The 20,851-nt window shown below is 39.1% G+C and overlaps 1 long non-coding RNA gene across 1 annotated transcript; it reads right to left on the reverse strand.

Moving 5' to 3' along the window:
- Positions 1–12,569: 12,569 nt before the first annotated feature.
- LOC108639489 lies at positions 12,570–20,548 on the reverse strand. The gene is made up of 3 exons (XR_001920543.2): positions 20,474–20,548; positions 16,002–16,323; positions 12,570–12,601 (listed from the first exon to the last, which is right to left on the reverse strand). It is a non-coding gene; the product is annotated as an uncharacterized LOC108639489 (long non-coding RNA).
- Positions 20,549–20,851: the final 303 nt, after the last annotated feature.

The raw sequence follows: 20,851 nt of genomic DNA on the forward strand, positions 1-20,851 counted from the left end.
TACATACAATAAAATCAAATGTGAAAGCAAGTCAGATAGTATTTGTAACCCTTAAAGAAGAAACCCTGTTATAAGTAGTATGCATTCTTCTCTTGAACAACTCCTGTAGGAGATTATGGTTGACCTCTCTAACACAGACAGATTTTGACATCCCTGTTCACCTTTCTGCAATGTTTTATTCTGATTCTATGCCAAGAAAATACTTAAAACCACATTTTTAACTTCGGGCACATGTTTAGTTTCCATTGATTTCAATAAAATAAAAAACAAACAAAAAATTACTAGATTTAAGATACTGTTGAAAAACTTTTTTGAATAGAAGTGGACCAGGGAATAAAAGTTTCTTTTGACCTGCCCTTAGTTTGAACCGAACAATTTCTACTATCACTGGTCCCACAGCAGAAAAAAGGAAGAACTTCAGTTGCACTATCAATTTCTGTTTCTGGGTGTCTCCTAGAACAGTCTTCATAAAAACATGTTTGTCTTTGGAGACCAATATACACTTCTGTTCAAATTAGCCACAACTTGAAAGTAATGTTTTGGAAGGCACAGCATAAAGTATAGGAAGTACTTAGAATTACATGATGAAGTAAGTGTATGTCAGCAAATAAAATCATTAATTTGAACTGTTCTGCAGTTATAGAAACAACATCCACCTCAACAGCCATCAGTTTTGTAGTCCTTGGTCTTGCAGGTGGAACCCTGCACCCATAGACAGCAGGGCTCTGTGCTGGGGCAGGACACTTACCCAAATACATCTTTAGAAAACCTGCAGAGGTGATTCTGACACACAGTTATGAGTACAAGAAAAACCTCATACTGCCATCTGACTGTATTTGATGCTAGACAGTGATTAACTAGGTCGCCATATCCTATTAAGAAATAATAAGCCATCTTTTCTACTTCTGCAATATCATTAATATAATCTTTTGGTGTTAGCACTGTATTGATTATTCATAATAATAACAACAACAAAATAATCTAGTAATTAGCCATCATTGTACAATTACTTAGCTCTCAATTCTCATAAATTCTGGCCTTAGCTTTCAAAGAGTAGTTTAGCCATCAGACTCAGTCAGATACCTTCTTATAACCACTGCTATATGATTTCACTAACATAGTAAACATCAACTATTGTTTCAGCCAGGTAAACCTGTTCCCGTAGGAAGCTCTGTCCATCTTCAGGCTATTTGCTTAAAAGGTAGCAAGCATTAATAAGCAATTTAAAAATTAAAAAAAAAACAACAACACCAAACCTGAAAATTTAAGTTTGCACTGAAATTTCTTGTATAAAGGCTCTAATAAGAACTTTCATATTAGTATTGTGTTAATTTTTCGAACTTCTCTGAAGTGAAAGTTAAGGTAATACCACAGGAAGCATTCTCTCTGTTCCATTAATGACACCTGTTGGCCTGAATCATATTACAGAGATGCTGCTGAGGAGACCTCTCCAATGTCCAAAATGGTTCATGGAATCTATTTGCACCAGTATATTTATGCAGTGTGCTCCGGGACAACATACAAACTCCTCTGCCCCTGAAAGTTTTTCAAAGCCTTTGGCCACAGTGGTGCTCTCAGCCCTCACTTTCAGCTCTGTGCAAGCACTGCTCTATCAGAGATGCAAACATGGCTTACAGGTTTTTTTCACAGAGCTCTTTTTTTTTTTGTTTCCCAAAATCTTAAATACAGATCTACTCGGTACCTTAAATCGATGAACAAGAAAACACAAATATGACTGATAGCTTGCTGTTATCTAAAACTTCTCCGCCCTATTATTATGGCTAGCACTCCCAAATGGATGAAATGATCTGTTATCCTAACTCAGATAGTTGGCTAAAGTACAATTTTTCATGGAACAACCATGCTCAATGGCCTAAATCGTGATATATCTAAATAATTAGGGAAACCAGGTCCCAGTGTAAATGCCCTTTGAAAATTTTAAAAGCAAGAAGAAGTGGATCAGGGAAGGCTGCTGGACAACAAGTTGAGCATGGTCAGTTGGACATGAAACATGTCCTTGCAGCAAAGAAGGCCAAGTGACCCCTGAGCTGTTTTAACAACAGCATTGTTGGGAGGTCCAGGGAATTGACTCTTTCCCTCATCTGGCACCTGTGAGACTGCATCTGGAATACTGTGACCATTCCTCTGGACAAGAAGAACACTGAAATACTCAGTGAGTTTAGCAAAGGGTCACCAAGATAGTCAGGGAGCTGGAGCACATCATATAAGAGGAAAGGCTGAAAGAGCAGGGCCTGTCCATACTAGAGAAGGCTCAGGACATATCTTAATACTGTCAGAGGATACACAGAAGATGGAGCCTAATTCTCCTTGGAGGTGCAATAGGACAAGAGGAAACAGATCACACTAAAGATCCACCGAGCAGAGTCAGTGCATATAAGAAGAAATGGTCAAAAACTCATCCTGTTTGTTTGAGAAGACAATGTTGATTTGAATTTGGGAAGGGCTGTATATACCTAGATGTTACAGAAGAATTGCTCATGAGTCAACTCAATTTAAATCAAGGTTAAATTAATATAATAAACACAATCAGATCTCTAAGATGTTGCACATCAGGAGATCAAACATTAATAAATTAAGGGAACTGATATGGAAAGTTAGCAACATCATGGGGCCCTGGTCATATGAAGCCTGGCATGTGAGTCAAATGTGAGGTAGAAAGAATCCTTTCCTAGCATAGCAGTGTCAGGAAAAAGAGAAAATATTTTCAAACAACTTAAAACAACTATGAAGAGGGAAAAAATCTAACAAAGTCTGTATATTACTGGTACTGCAAATACCGGTGCCAGTACACTGTATATTAGGTATATTCTTAAACTACCCTGCATAGGTTCACACATAGAAAAAGTAAAACAATGGCAAGATCAATGGATTTTAAATTGTCTCTTAATGTAGTATAATGATTTTTTTTTCTGACCTCAGCTGGGGCTGAGGGAGGGCTCTTTCTTCACTGCAGAAGAGGTTGACTTAAGTTGCTTTTCAAGGTAAATTTCAAGTAAGTAGTCTTTTAAATCTATGGGCAGCTCACTAATTATGTCTTCAGTCCTATAAAACACATAATTGTCCATTACTGTATTCAGTAGAAATAGTCAAATGTTAATTATGCACGTGCTTCCAAGTGTTTTCAGGATGAGAGTCCATGCCAAAGTCAATTAAGTATAGGGCTCCAAAGTGGTTGGGAAATTACATAGGATAAACAGGCAGAGGATGTTTCTTAAGTGAAGGTGCAATTCTGGGTGTCAGACATGGTCAGGAGCATTGTTGTGATGTATTTAACCTTGCGAACAAACAGAAGAGTTGTTGTAACATATAATTATGAAAGACAACTTTGTCACAATTAAACCTCCAACTAATGTCTATTTACACAATATTGACATCCATCTTGAGGAGCACAGGTTTTTCATTTGTGAATTCCTTTCTTCTGTAGTCTTTCTGTTTTGACCACATTCTTATTGCCAGCAATCGATTTCGTGCCTCCCATTGCAAAACAAGTATTTTGTTTATGCTTTGCCAATAACAAGTTTCGAGACAGTGATTATTTTAGATGAAAAACTGCTCAGTGACTACATGTTACACAGGGTCAAAATAAACTCCTTAAACATGGGCATCTATTTCAAGAGACCTCTGTGAAACTACAACATCCAAATGGTAAATACAACATAGATCCTGAAAAGACACCTGGGCTCTTCTGAGGTGTAACTGGGTGGCAAACAGGATACCCTCTGTCATCTCAGATGACAATAGATGTCTAAATTTAGAAAAACAGAGCAAATTCTTACTCTCTGAAAACCTTACTGAGGCTGCTGGATCTTTAGGATGGCATGTGTTTATTAGTATGGTAGGTTTTTGGCTTTTTTGCAGAGTACTTTGCCAGTATTTCTATGCTGAGACTCAGCAGCACTTCTGCACTAGGTTTTACAGCGACACTGGAAAAGAGCTGAGGTTCAGGAAGATTGAGAGCCACATTCAGTTTTCCCAAACCTACTTCAGTCTTTGTGTCCAGCATTTTCCACTGGAAAACCCTACAGCTAACCAACAGAAACACTATGACTTAGTTGCAATTTGTATGGCCTGAGTTTGACCTTACACAGCTTTCTCCAACATGATCCCTTGGGGCCAGCAGAACCCTTGGATGGAGTCTTAATGGGGAACTTGTCCTGACTGATTTTTAGAAGGCACTCTGAAAGAAGAAAATGAGGTCTCTACAACATATGAGCTTTTGCTGTTGTAATGACTAACAGGTTGTAGTTGTAACTGAAGGAGCTACTCACTAGGAAGGTGAGAATCATTCCAAATTGTCCAAGGGAACATACCTGTCTTCACAATCATTATTCTTAGATAACTAAATACATGGATATGGGCTGTGGGAATCACTATTTGGAATAAAATAGCTCAGTTCCTTAGCATTTTGTATAGGTGCCTAGACTTGGTGATTTGCAGGAAGACATCAAAAGAAGTATTTCATTAACTCATTCAAGACATGAGATTCATTCTTGTGATTTGTTTGGTACAGCCATTCAATCAGCAAAATTACATAATTATGCTCTGATCTGTCAAATCAACAAATGGAAGATTCTGTCAATTCAAGGTTTATTACTTTCTCTAAAATGCAGAGGCCAAAGATAGTGGGACAAGAAGGCTGGGCATTTACTTAAGCAGGGAAGGATGAGGGAAGAAAGAAAATTCAAAACTGTACCTGCCAGTGAGCACATGATCTGATCTCCAGTGGGGCCTGCAAGAAGTAGAAGGCAAATGGGAAGAAAGCAAAGGGGAAAAAAATAAAAATTAAAGCTTGGGCACACGGGAAGACAAGACTGAGAAAGAGACTGAATGCAGCGACTGACCAGCAGCCCGGGTGCCAGGCCCTTCTGGATTTTGATCTTACTTTCCGTGCTGACTCACCACGTGGCCGCCAACCAATGGCTCCACCTTCATGCTTCAGTTTCTCATAAGCAGGCTGGCATTTATCTATTAGCCTTACGGACTGTCGTAAAGATAATTAATAAAGGTTTGGAAAGCGCTTTGAAGATGAAAGGCCAAATTCACAGTAGCAGGGCATGGAACTGAGTTGCTCATTCGTTTTCAGCAAAAGCAGTCTATTCTTACAGAAAGCACACAAAAAATTGCCATTTGCTATTGCCACCTACTCTCTTCTCTACCTGTTTTCACCTATTATTACACTCTGTGTTTAACTAATGTTTGATTCAAGCAAATCATATGTGTACAACTATTTATCATCTAAAGTTAATCATGTGCCCAACTGACTGTCAGATTAGATTCCAAGACTAAATGGTGTATAGAGGGCTGTCTATTATTGTGTATCTACAGAAACATCTGATAAACACTTTTTCAAGTACAAATAATAACAGCTGGCAAGTTATAAAAAAGTGACAAATACATTTAGCACTGGTCATCAGCTCTCTGAAGTTGGGACCATTTTTAAGGTCCATTTTTCTACCTTAGCATCAAAGTAAATGTTGATTCTGGGTGTTTGTTACAATTTTGTATTATTAAAATATACTTCTCAAAAGCACCTCAAACTGACCTTCCCTAATGATTCCTCTGCTCTAGGCTGAAGTCTTTCAGGTTGGCAAAACAGTCTTAGCTGTTAGGCCATTAGTGTTTTATGGGTGCCATAAACAAACTGTAATTTCTATCCAACTCAATATGTCTGTCTTTAATATGAGTCTATTTAAAGTTTTGTGTGTCAGGCTTTACAGATTCAACTATCTATGAAATCACAACAACTTGACCTGATTTGGTAATGTTGTGTCACAGAAGAAAGCTCAATTGAGAAAGCTCAGTAGCCATCCTGAAATAAAGTTTATTTGCAAACTATTCAAACAAATGATTTTATAAATAATTTTGAACTATATTTTTAGCATGTTGCCAATTAAGATTTGCTGTGTTTGGTCAGGCATTGGTACTGAATTATCATCACCTATTACAGCAATAGAAAAGATGGCTATTCAATGTGAATTAGTATATGAAATGTGCAATGAAGTGATTGGTCCACTTCTGCTTCTACTGTACATAATAAGTGAGTAAACTAGATTTTCATTCTAAGGAGAACTAGAAAACTCGCTGAAAGATAAAAATATTATTAAATTCTGGAAAAAAAATTGCTTTTAAGGCTTAATACGTTTGTAGTTTAGGAAAATCCAGTGCAAAATAATTTATCATCTCTGCACGGTGTTCGAATGGGAACATAACCAAGCACACAATAGGTTTTGTAAAAAAAGACAGCTAAGTTGTAATTATTTAACAGACAAAATAACAGCTAGTTTAAAAACAAACAGACTGTATCTCCAATTTCAAAACACCACATATAACATCACTTGAGAAGTTGCAAGAAGTGTCATTACATCCAAATATTCACATCTAAATAGGAAAGAAAAACAACAATGTTTTTGTGGCTTGAGTGGCTTAACTGAAAGTTGGATGGAACCACTGATAATTCACTGCTTTCTCCCTACTGATACCAAAATGAAACGATACAGCAGTTTGCTAACCAGTAATCTTGGATTCCTCCTGCCTGGGGCTCTGTCCCTGATGCAGGGGGCACCTACAATGCAGTCCCTCACACCAATCTACTTCTGGCAGCAGTGAGTTGAGCAGAAGCTACACAGCCTGGCTAGAAAATGGGGTATGTGCTCAGGCAGCCCACGTTGAGCTTTATGCTGCCATACCTACCAGTAATGCTGAACATGCTACTAACTCCAGGGAAAACATACCAATAGTATGTCACGTTTTCCTTTATCAGCAGCTCAGTGGTTGTAGAGGGAGAATCCACTGGTCAGACTCTATTTTTTGTTCTATCATGCAGGTTTTTTATGTCTTTCTAATCAAGTGCATATTTTGTCTTAGTTTCACGTGCTATAAAAAGAGAGATATTTTCTAAAGTCTCCTAAAATTTGTGAATGAATAGTGTCCTGCACAGTAAATTCACAGCACTGTCATATGCAGTCATGTCTGGTTTTATATCCTCATCTACAGAATGAGGATTATTTTATGTGTTACAATTAACAGGTCACTAAGAGGTTAAATTCCTGAATGTCAGTCAGCTATTCTGAAAACCTGAAAATGGAGACAGCATTCAACAAATCATTTTATTAGTTTCCCCACATGCACCCTGCATAAAGTTTAACTCTACAGAGAGGCCAGGGAGCAGGAGACAGGGAACAGTGATGTTATTGTGCCCAGGGTGGTATTAAACAATGACCATTATAAGGTGATGATAATTTATCAACTGAATGGAACAATAGCAGAGGCCTAGCACCCAGTACTCTATTAGTTGTGACATTATAAATCAGAGAGCTCACAAGAAGGAGGCCAGTTCTCTGGACTAATTGTGTTTGGCTATTTGTTGAGAATTGTTTTTGTAAGAAATGTGTAGTTCAGTTTACAGATCTAGTGTACTAAAAATTAGACAACCAAAAGGACTAAAACTCAGCTGAGCTCCTGTCCCAGTGGTACCAGTCAGGTTCCTTTGTGGCAGGATGCTGAGCACTTCTTAAAATCCAAGGGGAAAGCATGCAGTTTGCAGGATTCATGTGTCATGATTTGTTCTTTGTGAGGAGGAGTCACACTGTTAACATCTAAAACATGTTTCCACACTGTCCACAGTACTGGATGCTCTTCAGGAAACAAAGCAGTTGGACAAAGCTAAGTATTGGGTAATTCAAACACCATTTTTATATTTATTTATTCATATGTTTGTTTATAAAAAACTGGCTAACAGCACAGGAGCTTGTCACACTGAAAACTACTGACTAGTTAATATGCAGTGTGTCTGACCATACCATAGTTCTCCCAAGGAAAGAAGATCCTTATGCAGTGAACAAAGAGGTGCTAAGTTCAGGCAGACATCACTTTCCCTTCATAGCCCTCTCCGTGCCTTCCCACTGTGCTTTCCATGTTCTTTCTGATGTGCCACAGCTTTCTGGTGAGCAATCTGCACATGAATTGAGAGATAAAGTGAAGCCGTTAGAGCAGGGGCTGTGCAGCAGTACAGCAAAGCACGGAGCTGCAGGAGCAAAGGCTTATCTGCTGAACAGAGGGGACAAGAGGGACAGCAGGATGTGTAAAAGTCAAATCTGAAATGCAAGATGCAATTTTAGGTGTTAGAAAAAAAGGGAAATTAAAGAACTGGAGTAAAGTGGAGTAAAGTGGCTTGACTGGCCAGGTCAGAAAGTTTTTTCTATTGCAAACAGTGTGATAAAAGCATGAAAGATGGAAAACAGATTAACTGATCACACACAGTAGTACTGTCAGCATGAAAGAAGTAAGGAAATTAACTTCAGTACCTGAACATGCACAAGAAAATAAGGCTTCCTTCAAATACAGTGCAGATGGTGTATACTGTCCTTGTTCTCTCCTCTCTGCAGTGTTACTTCACACAAGTTCAACAGAAGTTCTGTTGCAGCCTTGGGGACAACTGCTAAGTACAATCTTTGTATTGGAGTCTGTGGCAGAGCAGTGAATATGGGAAATGGGGTTTAGGTAGCATCCCCCACAGATACAGATCATCTCACAGAGGCAGATGTGAGCAGGCTCACTGGGAAGAAGGGACACTGATTAAAGGAAGATGTTGCAGTTGAACATCAGGCCACATTGTGGTAGGTTTTATGGGCCTTGTGAGTTGTTAGACACCTTCAAGTTTTTTTTGATCTCAAAGATTTGAATACTAGGACAATTCATGCTGGAGAAGAGGTCAGAAGGTCTCTTGTCTAATATCCTGCTCCAAGCAAGGTCAGCAATGAGATAAAGTTACTCAAAGGTTTATCCAGTTAGGTCTTGAAAACCTCCAAGGCTGGAGACTGCAAAACATCCCTGGACAACCTGCTCCACTGCTCCACTGTTCTCATCTGCATCTTCTTCCATCTCATCTGAGAAATTAATTAATGCTTCCAGTTGCCAGATATCTCCTCTATCTGTTCCTGCTTCATCCTCATTGATAGTGGCACCCTGGAATTGCTGTGGCATTATGATGAAAATAAAACCCAAGGAAGATGATGCTGTGCTATAAACTTAACCCCCCATCCTTGTTCAGGGGGTCGTACAGCATTAGCTGATGGCACTGTCATGTTATGAACAGTCTCACAGCTGTTATATTGAAGTTCTGTAGGCTAAAAGGCTGAAGTCTAGTGATTTTAGGAGCATCCACCTGACTTCAGGACAATCTGAAAACATTCTCACTGTCATCAGAACAAGGATTTCAATCCCCAGGGATGTTTTGTGAAGGACAAGAAGCAGCTGTACAAGCATTCCTGCCAAAATAATCAACAAAACAGTAACTGGCAGTAACTGGAGTAACTGGATGCATATTTTGCACCCTGAGAACTGCAGGGAGCCAAAATAAGAGCAACTGCAATGGAAGAAGTATTTAAGTAGTCAGGGAGATAGAAAAGGACAGCAAGATACTCCATGATATGGATTTTTATTCATTTTGAGGTATGCCAATGGGCCTTCTGAGGCAGAGGTGAGGCTGCCCAGCACCTCAGCAAATTAAAAATCAGCAACGTCATTTGGGTCCCAAACAAAGCAATGATAAATGTTCTTCCCACACCTATGCACAGAGGTGTGGCACTCTAGTCTTTCATCAAATCTCTATTTGGAGGAAAACACCTTGCTAGATAAAGCTACTGCCTAGTAAGAGCCTTTCATGACGTACACTCTAAACCTGGCTGAGTAACCCAGGAGAGTTCCTCCAATTAATAATCCTCCCTGTCCCAAGTTGGTGTTTTTTAGATAATTCTGTGGACACTGCAGAGTGCTCAAGGGCAGAATATTGGCCTGATTACACCACACTCCCTCCTCAGACACAATGCAGAATTTTCAGTCAGGATGTTGCAGCTGTCCCACCGCTGTGCACTGCGGTGTTATGCAATAATTCAGGCCAGGAAATGGAGATTACTTCATACCTTTTGCAGAGTGGGTGAGGATTTATGAAAATTCTCAGAGGTAAAGTTTTATTTTACAATTAAACAATAGGCAAATAAACACATGAAGCAACGGCACTAAAGTCAATCAGGAAGCCTGCTTAATGACTTTCAAATATGAAGAACTAAAAGTACAGTCTAAGATAAAATGACAATAACATATGGAAGAAATAAAAATATCCTCAGCCTGTTCATCTCAGCTGCTGAGTTTACCAGAAATATTTTGCCTGCTATTGGATCACAGAGAAGATGCTCCACAGGCAGTAAGAACTACTTGATCCAAACACACAGGACACTCTGTTTGATGAGAAGCAAACTATAAAGAATTAAATAGTGAAATGCTGCTAAATCATTTTCTTATGGATGAGGTCATTTGAAGACAAATGCCACCTATTCTGCTAATCAGAAATTGACAGATATTTAATAAACAAACCCTTGCAAAAAGACCTATTTACTGTCTACATCTATGCTACAGTCTCACTTTTAAAGATTAACTAGTTAGAAAATCATTAAAAATTAATTGTATTAATACCTAAGGAGAATTGCTTTTAGTTGTATCTCTCAGCAAAAACTGTAGCAAATGCTTCAGTGGAAAAACAAACAAACAAAAATGTTCTAATGCTGAAATAAAAATGCAGAGAACTTCAGGGAATTCAGTTATCTTTAATTAATCGTGCTAATTAGCATAGTGGAAGCCTCAAAATTGAAGATGATAACCAAAGCTTAGCATTGCCAATTGCCTATCTTCTGATACAAGACAAGTCTGATTGCACTGGTATTTGTGAAATTGTTTTAATACTTAACAGCTAGCACAAGATACTGTGCCATTGTGTTGTTGCTGTTGATTTCTTAAAATGAACATTTGATCCTGCAGCATTTGATCCACTGCATTTATCTAAGTGCCTGACATTTTGGCCTTGCTCTGCAGCAGCCAGTACTACAGAGCAGATTCAGCAGATGTGCAACTCACTGTTGCTTTTGCACACACCAGTACAGGAGGAGACTGAGGGGCTTGAATCAGTTCCTTTCTGACACCTAATGAAGCATGAAATTTTGTTCTCCTTATTCTACTGTGCCCTATGACAAAAAATATCATTAGAGCTCAGAAAATTAGTCTGAAAAAAAAAATCAGCATTTAAAAAAAAATCAGTGTTTTAAAACTAGGAATTTCTGTGGCATTGCATTTCACCCACCGTGTGCAATACGAATATTTTCAGTTCTAAATATATTACGATCCCAGCACCCATCAGTTCTTTTTCTGCTATAAAATTAAAATTAAAAGAGGCAACAATCCCTACTATTTGGATGTCTCATTCAACCATTTTTCCAGGTCTGATACAGTTGTAAATAAATTCTCCCACACATCCAACATACACTACCAGTGAAGTGTTAGATCAGACAGATAATTACTGTCAACACTGTTAGCAATCATCTTGCCAATCATGTAGCAAGTATTTCCTCATTTATGTTCTGCATAGGGCTAGCAATGTCAGCAGAGTAGATGGTGTAACCTGTCATTAGAAGCTCTGTGGGGAAGAGGCTGAATACTACAAACCTTCTCTTCCCCCACTCCCTCAAATCACTTCCCTATCTGCATGTTAGAACACAAAACCCTTATCATCAGTAATCAGCTTTGTCCTCAGCATCAGAATATGAGACACTCACAACTTTGCAATGGCTAAAAACTGAATTGTCCAGTAACTGGAGTCAAATCTTCAGCTTTCTTCATCAGCTGTGTGCACGATGCAGCCTTGTCAAACAAAAATACCTTCAGCTTTGAAAATCTAAAAGCAGATTGAATAACACTGAGTATATTATCAAGATAACATATTGAGGTATACACTGAACACTGAACATGCTTACCAATGTAAATACTAAGACATTCTGCATGGTTTTGGAATGGAGTAGTGCCTGAAAGAAAACAGGAAACTGCAGTGATCCCAGATGCATGTTTAGGATGGATTCACTACATGTTGTATGGAAACTGCCCCCTTTGCTGTTCTGTTCATATGAGTGTTTTAATTCACCTGAGTCTGTGTTTTAATGACTTCTGCAAACTTGAAAAAACATTAGTTGAGGTATCCAAGATGATTTAAATATCCTTTTCAAAACAGCATCTGGCATCCTCAGAGGTCATCAAGTTTAAGAGAAAATTGTGTATCAGTAGGCAACACAGATCAGAAGTGGAGCAAGAGCAGCATCTTTTAAGCTAAAACTACTTATAATTCCTCCTGTTCTCCTGAAGTCTTTTTTTTAATTGTTTGTTTTTATGTTTTTTTTAAGTGCTTAGTATCACTTAACTTCCTTATTTGTCTTTATTTGACAGATACATACTTAAGAAATACGGAATTCTACAATATAAAGAAATGCTATCAACAATAAGTAGAATATCTAGGATTATTATCTAATACAGTATGCTTATGTGTATAGATATAAATTTGTATTTCAGTACTCACACACAAACTTGCACACATTTAAATTTATACAAATGAGACATTAAGTTCCATTAGAGCTAATGAAAATCCTCCAGCAGCAAGACTTTCAGGACTGTGCTGCTTATATTCCCCACAAGAAGAATGCAGTCACCCAAAAAGTTCTTCACCAGCTCCTCTTGCTTTGCAATCAACAGTCATTGAAGTTATCTACAAGAGGAAGGCAGCAGAATTTGGCTTTGTGGACTACTGTTGATTTAAACAAGAAAGATGCAGATTGCATGTCCAGGTTCTTATATAATAAGATGATAATGGCTTGAATTACAGTTCAAATACCAACTACTATAACAAACAAAAAATAAATCCTCTTACAATCCTTACTCAGAATGAGAAATGCATTTCATTTCCCAATGTCATGTATGAACAAAATTTTCCAATTTTTCAGGCATTCAAATATATATTTTATTCTCCAAGGTGTTAGCTGTTAACTCTTTCATTAAAAAAAAATAAAGCTAGAGCACTAAAGGAGGAATCATACAGTCTGCAGGAGTCTAGTCTAGTGCATTACTGAAAATAAGCCTGGCAATGTCTCCTGGCAACACTTAATAAACACAGAAAACAAGTAAGTTACATGCACAGTAACTGAATGCTAGAGCTTTCATTTCTTAGCCAAACATATTTTCAATAGTTCTATGCACTGTTGAGGAACTGTTGCACCCATTTCAGTAGCAGACAATCCATACTGGGCTATATAGTGGACTTATTTAATAGAGGATTAAACATCAATTGAATAAATCAGATAAAAAGTAAAATGAAAAACAAGAAAGAGCAATAATTGCCTTCCTCTGATTTTTAACTCCTCCTAATTAATACAATTTTTAATCAGATATCTTAATGTAATTTCTGCAGTAGGTGTATAACTAATAGAGTAAATCTGATAGCTGCAAGGGCTATGAGGCCTTTTCAGCAGGTATTGGCCAAACCTGTCTGCTCTGCTTTAATTTTGCTGGTTACTGTATAAATTCTATAACAGTTGTGACAGATTTATCACTTAAACTCTGCTCACCAATAAGCTAAACACAATCTCTGACACTACTGCTCAGGGGCTTGAATGTGGGGTTTTTTTCCTACTGGTACAGAGTGGTCAAGAACCTCTGCAGTCAAATCTTAACCCTTCTCTGTGTCTAACGGTTGCTTTAAATTTTGAATTGTCTTTTGAGCTCTGAACACTGTTCATAAGAGGATTTTGATCATTCATTATCTCCTTGATAATCATTTATAAGCATTTCATTGAGGATGGAAACCAGCAGAGAAGGCTAAGAAGATACAAAGGAAATGAAAAACCATTGCCTGTTTTCCCTTTTTTAGAGAGAACTTTCATCCTTTTGGACTGGAATAATTCTAGAAATGTATGTTCCTTCATTATAATTCATTGTCATGCCTCTATTTTTGTTCTGGTCTGGAGGGAATCAAATGTGGTCACCTCTTGCTCATGTTGCTTGCAATTTCACCAGGACTGGCTCCATAGTTTAGTTTCACATGCTCCATATGTTTAGTTTCATACTGGCCACTCCACATTTTCCTCCTTTATGCCATGTACACTGATGCTGACAGAACTGTCACTTCAACCTGTTGTGACTGTAAGGAAAATTTGGCAAGGGTTGCTTATTCTAAATTCAGTATTCTTATTTCTGACTTCCGCTGCTAACCAAGGTCACTACTTCTGAGTTTAGGTCTGTCAAGTTACCCTGATACTCTCACATTCTTTGTAAAAAGGTTTTAAAATTTTGCTTTAACAGTATTAACTGAACCTACATTGTGTGTAGGCTGAGACATTAACTTACAGGCATCTGATGTTAGCTTTGGGTTGTTTTGTTTTCCAGACAGCTACTACAGTGCCCTGATTTCAGAAGTGCTGAATACCAGTACCTTTCTTTAGAGAAATGTCAGAATATTTACAAAAAGGATGTTACTAGAATGTTCAGTGTTACAAAACTGTATGATTTATCTGTCACATATGATAATGTATGTCACTGGCAGAAAGACCTTTATTCTATTACCTAAGCTACTGGTAAATTCAGAGCCATGGGCAATGTTTTGATAGATATTCAACAACTAAAATACATGCCAGGACTTATGCAATGATACCTCTGCCTCCCTTGTGGTTATTCTTGCTGCAAACGATGAATTAACATTTTAAAAAATCAGCACTGTGAATACTAGGAAGGTAGACAAATTAGTGCATTTTCAGTTACTGTATGAGATACAGATAAGGCAAACATTCAAAGCCTATCAACAATTACATTGCTGGTTCCTATGTTTCTAGTGGTTCTGCCTTGGAAGAGAAGGAAACCTTTTGAGGGCATAAAACATGAGGTTCTTACACCTCACAGTAGTTATTGCCCACTCTTTTGTACTACTATACATCCTTCTTCCTTAATTCCAACAGCTGTAATTACTTCAAGAAGTGTGCTAAATGTAGGAAAGAGTATAGGATCAATGATGGTGTTCACAGGAGGATAGCTGGGGAGAGCAGTTAAATCCCAGTGATGTTTAGACTTCAAATACTATGACAATCATAGTAAAACTTAAGGCACAGGAACTTGTAACCAGTGAATTTTGCCTTTCCTCAGGTTTTATGTCAACATGGCAAACAGAAATGTTTTTGTTCTGTGATGAGTTAAAATAAACGTTTTATGAAATGTTTTCTGTGAGCTTTTTTGTCAGAGCTCACCCAGGTTTCCTCTCTGTGTTCATCTATCTCAGTCAGGCATTTTGAGTTCTGTGGACCCTTAAAGCACTAAGTATCATAAAAGGATGGTCAACAAGTATAACCCTCAAGACTGAAAGTTCTAGTAAGTATTCAGTTATCTGGGTATCAGGTTTTGGCCATGTGTGCAGGTTGATTTGTACAAAAGCTTCAAGCAGAGATAAAAAAAGAAGGAAAAAAAAAGCTAGAAAGGAATAATCACAATGGGTAATGGGGTAAATGGAAAGCCCTCACAGTAGCCTAAGACAGAAACAATGAAGTTTAAAAATAAGTGAAACCCAACAAGCCATTTGATAGCATGGCCTCTGGCACATTAGAACTTGAAAACCCAAGAGTTGCCTTTCAAATAACTCCCCTCTCCAAATATGGAAAAACAATCTCTATCCTTGGTGTCCAAGGTACTATATTTACTCACTAGCAAGAGCCAAGTCCAAATGTATATGACAATGAGAACAAAGGCACAAAAAGCACATGAGAGCAGCACACTTAATAAAACAATCCAGGCAAGGTCCTAATCCAGCAAGGTGTCTCAGAATGAACCTTCACTCTTGCCTTAGAGAGTCTTACAAACTTATTATGCATTTCCCTTTTCTCCAGCCTACTCAGACATGTTCTGGTCTGCTCAAGCTCACACTTAGGCAGGTCCATTTGGTGTCTGTGGAACATGCTTTATGGGACTGTAGCTGTCTCAGCTGAAATGACTAAGTCCCTGATTCCAGGAGACCCATACTTTAATAACCCATCCTGCTCAGGCCTGCCTCCTCCTTCAAAGCAATCTAATCTCTGTGCTTTATCTTCAAAAAAATATCAGTTGTACACAGTATTAAACACAATACTTACTGTCAGGGAGGCACTCCCAACAAGAAAGAGAAGCAAGCACATAATTATCTCTAGTCTTCTCCAGGCTTCCTAGCTCAGCTTCCAAAAAGAAGACTAACTGGGCAGGCTGATCTTCACTCAGAGTGTTTTTGGTGCCATTCTCTTTTCCTTTTCTCCCTAGCACTGATCTGATTTGTATCAAGATGCCCAATCCAAAGTAAAGCAAAGCAGGCATCAGTCCCTCCAGTGTCTCTGAGCAGTTCTAAGCCTCTCATATCCTTGCTCTTTGGTGGCATCAACAGAAGAGCTTCCAGCATCCAGGCACCAGCCTTCCATCTTCACACTGCAAACAAAATGTTCGTTGTTGTAAGACAGAGCATTTGATTTTTTAAGATCTCTGAACATTCACTGCCCAAAATATGTACCTGGAAATCTGATCCCATATTCAAACTAGACTGTTACTACAGTAAATGTGTGCATGGGTTCAAAAGCCTGTGAGGGACTGCCCTGCCAGGTTATAAAGTCTCTATATCAAAAGGGAGTTCATAAACAAGAGACAAATCCCCAAATCTTTTAGTTCTACTTTTCTAAGTGAAACTACCATTGATGTGAACTTAACGTTCTTTTACACTTTAACAAAGTGCACAAGTTGTTCTGCACTAAGGGAGGAAAAATTATGAAAATTAAAGGTCAAACTCTTCTCATCTACTGCAACACAGGACCTGGAGAAAGGCTCCTGTATTCATTAGAGTTACTTCAGATTTACATTGAAGAACACAGAGTGGACTTGGAAAAGTTTATTTTTAAATCCTCTCCTCATCACCAGAGGAAAGACTGATGGGAGTATTTTACAGACAAGCTGCTTGGTTCAGCACTTTTAGAAGCTTTAAGGAATGCAATCAGATTGTAAAAACTTATGAGAGACTGATGATAGTCCTCAGCTATTTTGACAAGAGCCTTGAGATGGTCCATGTGAAAGTGATGAAATTCTGCTTTTAATTAGAAAATTAAGAATTTTATGTGTGTGACCCACGCAGAAGTTTTGTGCGAAGGAGTTCTCAGGTTGCTTTAATAGTGTATCAGAACTGAATGCCGAAAAAAATGATTGTACTTCAAGCTCCTAAAAGTGCTCAGACTTCTTGTTTTACTTGCAGTGACAGGACTTTTAAAGTAGAATGATTATAGGGTTTGGAAGGTTTCTTGTGCAATTGAAAATCTAGATACTTAACCTAAGAAAACAAACCACAACTTTACCCAGATTCCAGGACACAGATACAAATCCCTGGCTGTGTAAATTAACCTAACTCCCTCCAAATCCTAACGTATCAGACAAATTAGCAGAAGGATTACCATAAAGTAAACCCAACTAATTTCAACGATTCAAGTTTTCTTAGACCAGTATGAGTTAGCAAATTATTAAAATATAGGTTCAGCTGAGAAATTAACAGGGATGGATGTTACATCTCAGAATCTGCTCACGTGGATTCTGATGTAACAACGCCTGGATACAAAACAACCCAGGATCAGAAACTGAAAATGTTCCAAAACAGGCAAAAACCTACACAAATTCAAATAACCTTTAACTGTGCTCTCCCCTTCCATTGACCTCATCCACCTGTGTTACATCCCTGGCTCCATTGTTTCTCGGACTGTCTCTGAGCAGCCAGCACAGTTCCGGCTTGCTCCCTTGTGGCCAGTGTTAGAGCTACAATTGTCCTGGTACTGCTCCGTTCCAGGGACCTCTGTGAGTGGTCCTTCTAAAGCTCGGCAGGTTTCCTCAGACTACAGTCACTTACAGCCGAGCCCATGGCTCAGATTTGAACACACAACCAGGTTGTTGTTGTTTAACATGTTACCGAGCAGGAGCTGAGGTACAGAACCGCGGCAAAGAACGGGAACCTGGCACTGCCAAGCCTCAAAGGCAACATCAGTCCTACCCTGTAGCTCTCACGTCTGTGAAGTCATCTGACACAAATGGATGGACCACAGCCTGAAAAGAGATCTTCAGGACTCGTGGTGTTTTTCAGAAGGATGGCCTCACATTTTCAGTGTGCTTTTAAAAGCCGCCTTTCAGAGCTTGCACTTGGTTATTTGAGGAAACCGTTCTGGCCGTGTGTTTGCTCACAGGTGACAGCACCTTCAAATACTTTCTGGCACTGGTGACTGTTTTGTAACTGTTTACACTGGTTGTTGGGCAATTTGTGCTATTTTATATATTTTTAAAGATGCCAGATGCTGAAAAGGTGAGGCCTTTAAAAGACTTGAAATATTCCTTGATCCTTTATTAACATTGCATCAGGCATCGTTAATCTCAAAAAAGGTAGTTTTATGGCAGTAAAAAGAAAAATAGTTCAGAACACCAGAGCTGGCACAAGAGCACAGACATAAGCAGATTGACCAGAGATGTATCCAGTACGACTGTAATTTCAGGAGTGATCTTGCTGCAGGAATCCATTCATTCTAAAAAGGACTTATCAAAAGCCCATTCCATATCAGTAGAAGAATCACCAATCTGTGGTAAGACCAGAAGCTGAAAACATTCCACATTTGCTGTTATGCCTCAAGACCATTATCAGCACTCTCCTGAAGAAATCAATAAAACTGAGTGATGGATTTTTGATTAATAAACATTAACTGCATTTATTACTGAACATAGGAAGGATAATCATTACAGACATTATACTTTGACTACTGGGTTACTTGATCATCAACCTTTGTAACATATCAGCAGCAAATAAAACACTCAGGCAGCAGAGGGTTGGGAGTTACTCAGATTAAACAAGTTACTCAACAGAACAGGAGTGACAAACTACAAAGCACACTGAACAATATCACCAGAACTGTTCTGTGTGACCCAGATATGTGTATTTCCTCTAGAATTTGAAGGACAAGCCTCAGAACCACTCCAGCCCCTGGGCAACAATTTCCCAGCAGCTTCAGTTCTTCTGCTTTTTGGGAGTGCCAGAATCACACAAGCACTGGTGCTCTGCAGAGAAAAAAGGATCAGCTCCCTGACCTGTCCCACCACACAGTCTCATACACAGCCATGGTCATGCAAGGCTGGAGGCACAAGTGTGTGGTTGCAGGTGGAGGGAAGAGCAAAGTTGACCTTTTCTGAAGATGTAACTGCAGTTTCTCTTTCTGTTAAAGGCAAATAAGCAAAGTTACTGTATTGTCAAATATTCTTATAGCCAAATTGTCTTTTTTCATGCTTCTACTAGGAGCCAAAATCTTTATTCTCCCTAAGCCGCTGTCAAAAATTTCAATCAACATCACAGACATTCCAACCAAGCTCGTGGATACCACCAAAACAAGGTATAATCTTGCCACAAGCTCTAAGAATTATCAAAATATATAATACGTATGCTTATGTGAGCCACAAAGCAGCAAAAGTCAACACTCCTACACCACTTATGAAAGTAGCAAATATTTTCAAATAATTGATCAAGATTTGAACTATATTTGCACTGCAGTTTTGGCACAAGGACTTGGGATAGATATCTCATAAAATCCTACAACTGAGCTATCGGTAGCAGTCTGTAAATTTGGAATTACTCTTGAGTGTTTAGAATAATTATACAACAATGTTTAAAAAGAAGGGATAAAAATGAGACAAAAACCCCAACTGGAATGTTCCTGCATTAGCTACCTTGACAAACTCTTACCCAAAACTCCCCACTGATATCCCCTGGTACTCATTAACAAATCTATAATCTATTTTGTGTGCAAATCAGCAGACTTCTGATTTCCTGAGATATGCATTCATTCACCAGTTGATTTAGTGATTAGAACATGTAATTCTTTTCGTAAGTAAGCCAATTTCTTAATTTTTTACTCCTCATTGGTGCGATGGGAAGATATTTTCAAAACCTTCTGGTCACAGTAATTGGCTCCTGATACCATTTCTCAACCTAAATTTATTTAGGATAGTGAATCATGATAATAGTATTTGTCCTGCTATTGTTGCTCTGTCACTTAAACTTGTCCCATGACGTGCTTATAAAGACAGGAAGAGAGATGCATCACTGTGATACAGTAGAGTGAAAGAGGCAGAGAAATGTTAAGGCCATCCTAGGCCTGAAACATCCACCTTATACAATAATAAAATCAGGTGTCTGGTTTGGGTTGGAAGGGAGCTTAAAGACCATCTCGTTCCAACCTCCTTGCCATGGGCAGGGACACCTCCCACTATCCCAGGTTCCTCAGAACTTCATCCAGCCTGGCCTTGAACACTGCCAGGGATGGGGCATCCACAGCTTCTCTGGGCAACCTGTGCCAGTGTCTCATCACCCTCCAAGGGAAGATTTCCTCCTAATATCCACTTTAAATCTGCCCTCTGTCAGTTTGAAGCCGTTCCCCTTGTCCTGTCACTACACGTCCACATAAAAAGTCCCTCTCCGTCTTCCTTGCAGGAACATATAATGATGAACATAATGAAACATATGATGCTAATATCTGTAAATAATATATCATTCATATCTCCCCTGGAATACCTTTAAGCAAACCGCCTAAAGGTGTTCGAGAGGCGGGATCAGCCCGGGGTCACACCACGCCGAGCCGTTCCTTTCCTCTTCCGGGTGTTCCCTCGCGCTCCACAAGGGACACAGTTTTCACCCAAAGCCATCAATTCCACACATACTTCCCACATTCGGCCTGTCCGAGCCCCCAGTTCGGACAAGCGGTGTGACACGAACTCCCGTGGATGTCTGTCCCGAGCGCGGGAGGACCGCGTACCGGCTGGGGGGCGCGGCGAGCGCCTCAGGGATCCTGCCAGCGGCGCGCCGCCCGGGCCGCGCGTGCTCGGGGCGCGCCCGCTGATTGGCTGTTTCTTGCGCGGCCACCGCCTTCCCGCGCCGGCGCTGTGTCGGGAC

Source organism: Manacus vitellinus, unplaced genomic scaffold (assembly GCF_001715985.3).
Source record: "Manacus vitellinus isolate BGI_N305 unplaced genomic scaffold, ASM171598v3 scaffold_20_pilon, whole genome shotgun sequence".
Lineage (NCBI taxonomy): Eukaryota > Metazoa > Chordata > Aves > Passeriformes > Pipridae > Manacus > Manacus vitellinus.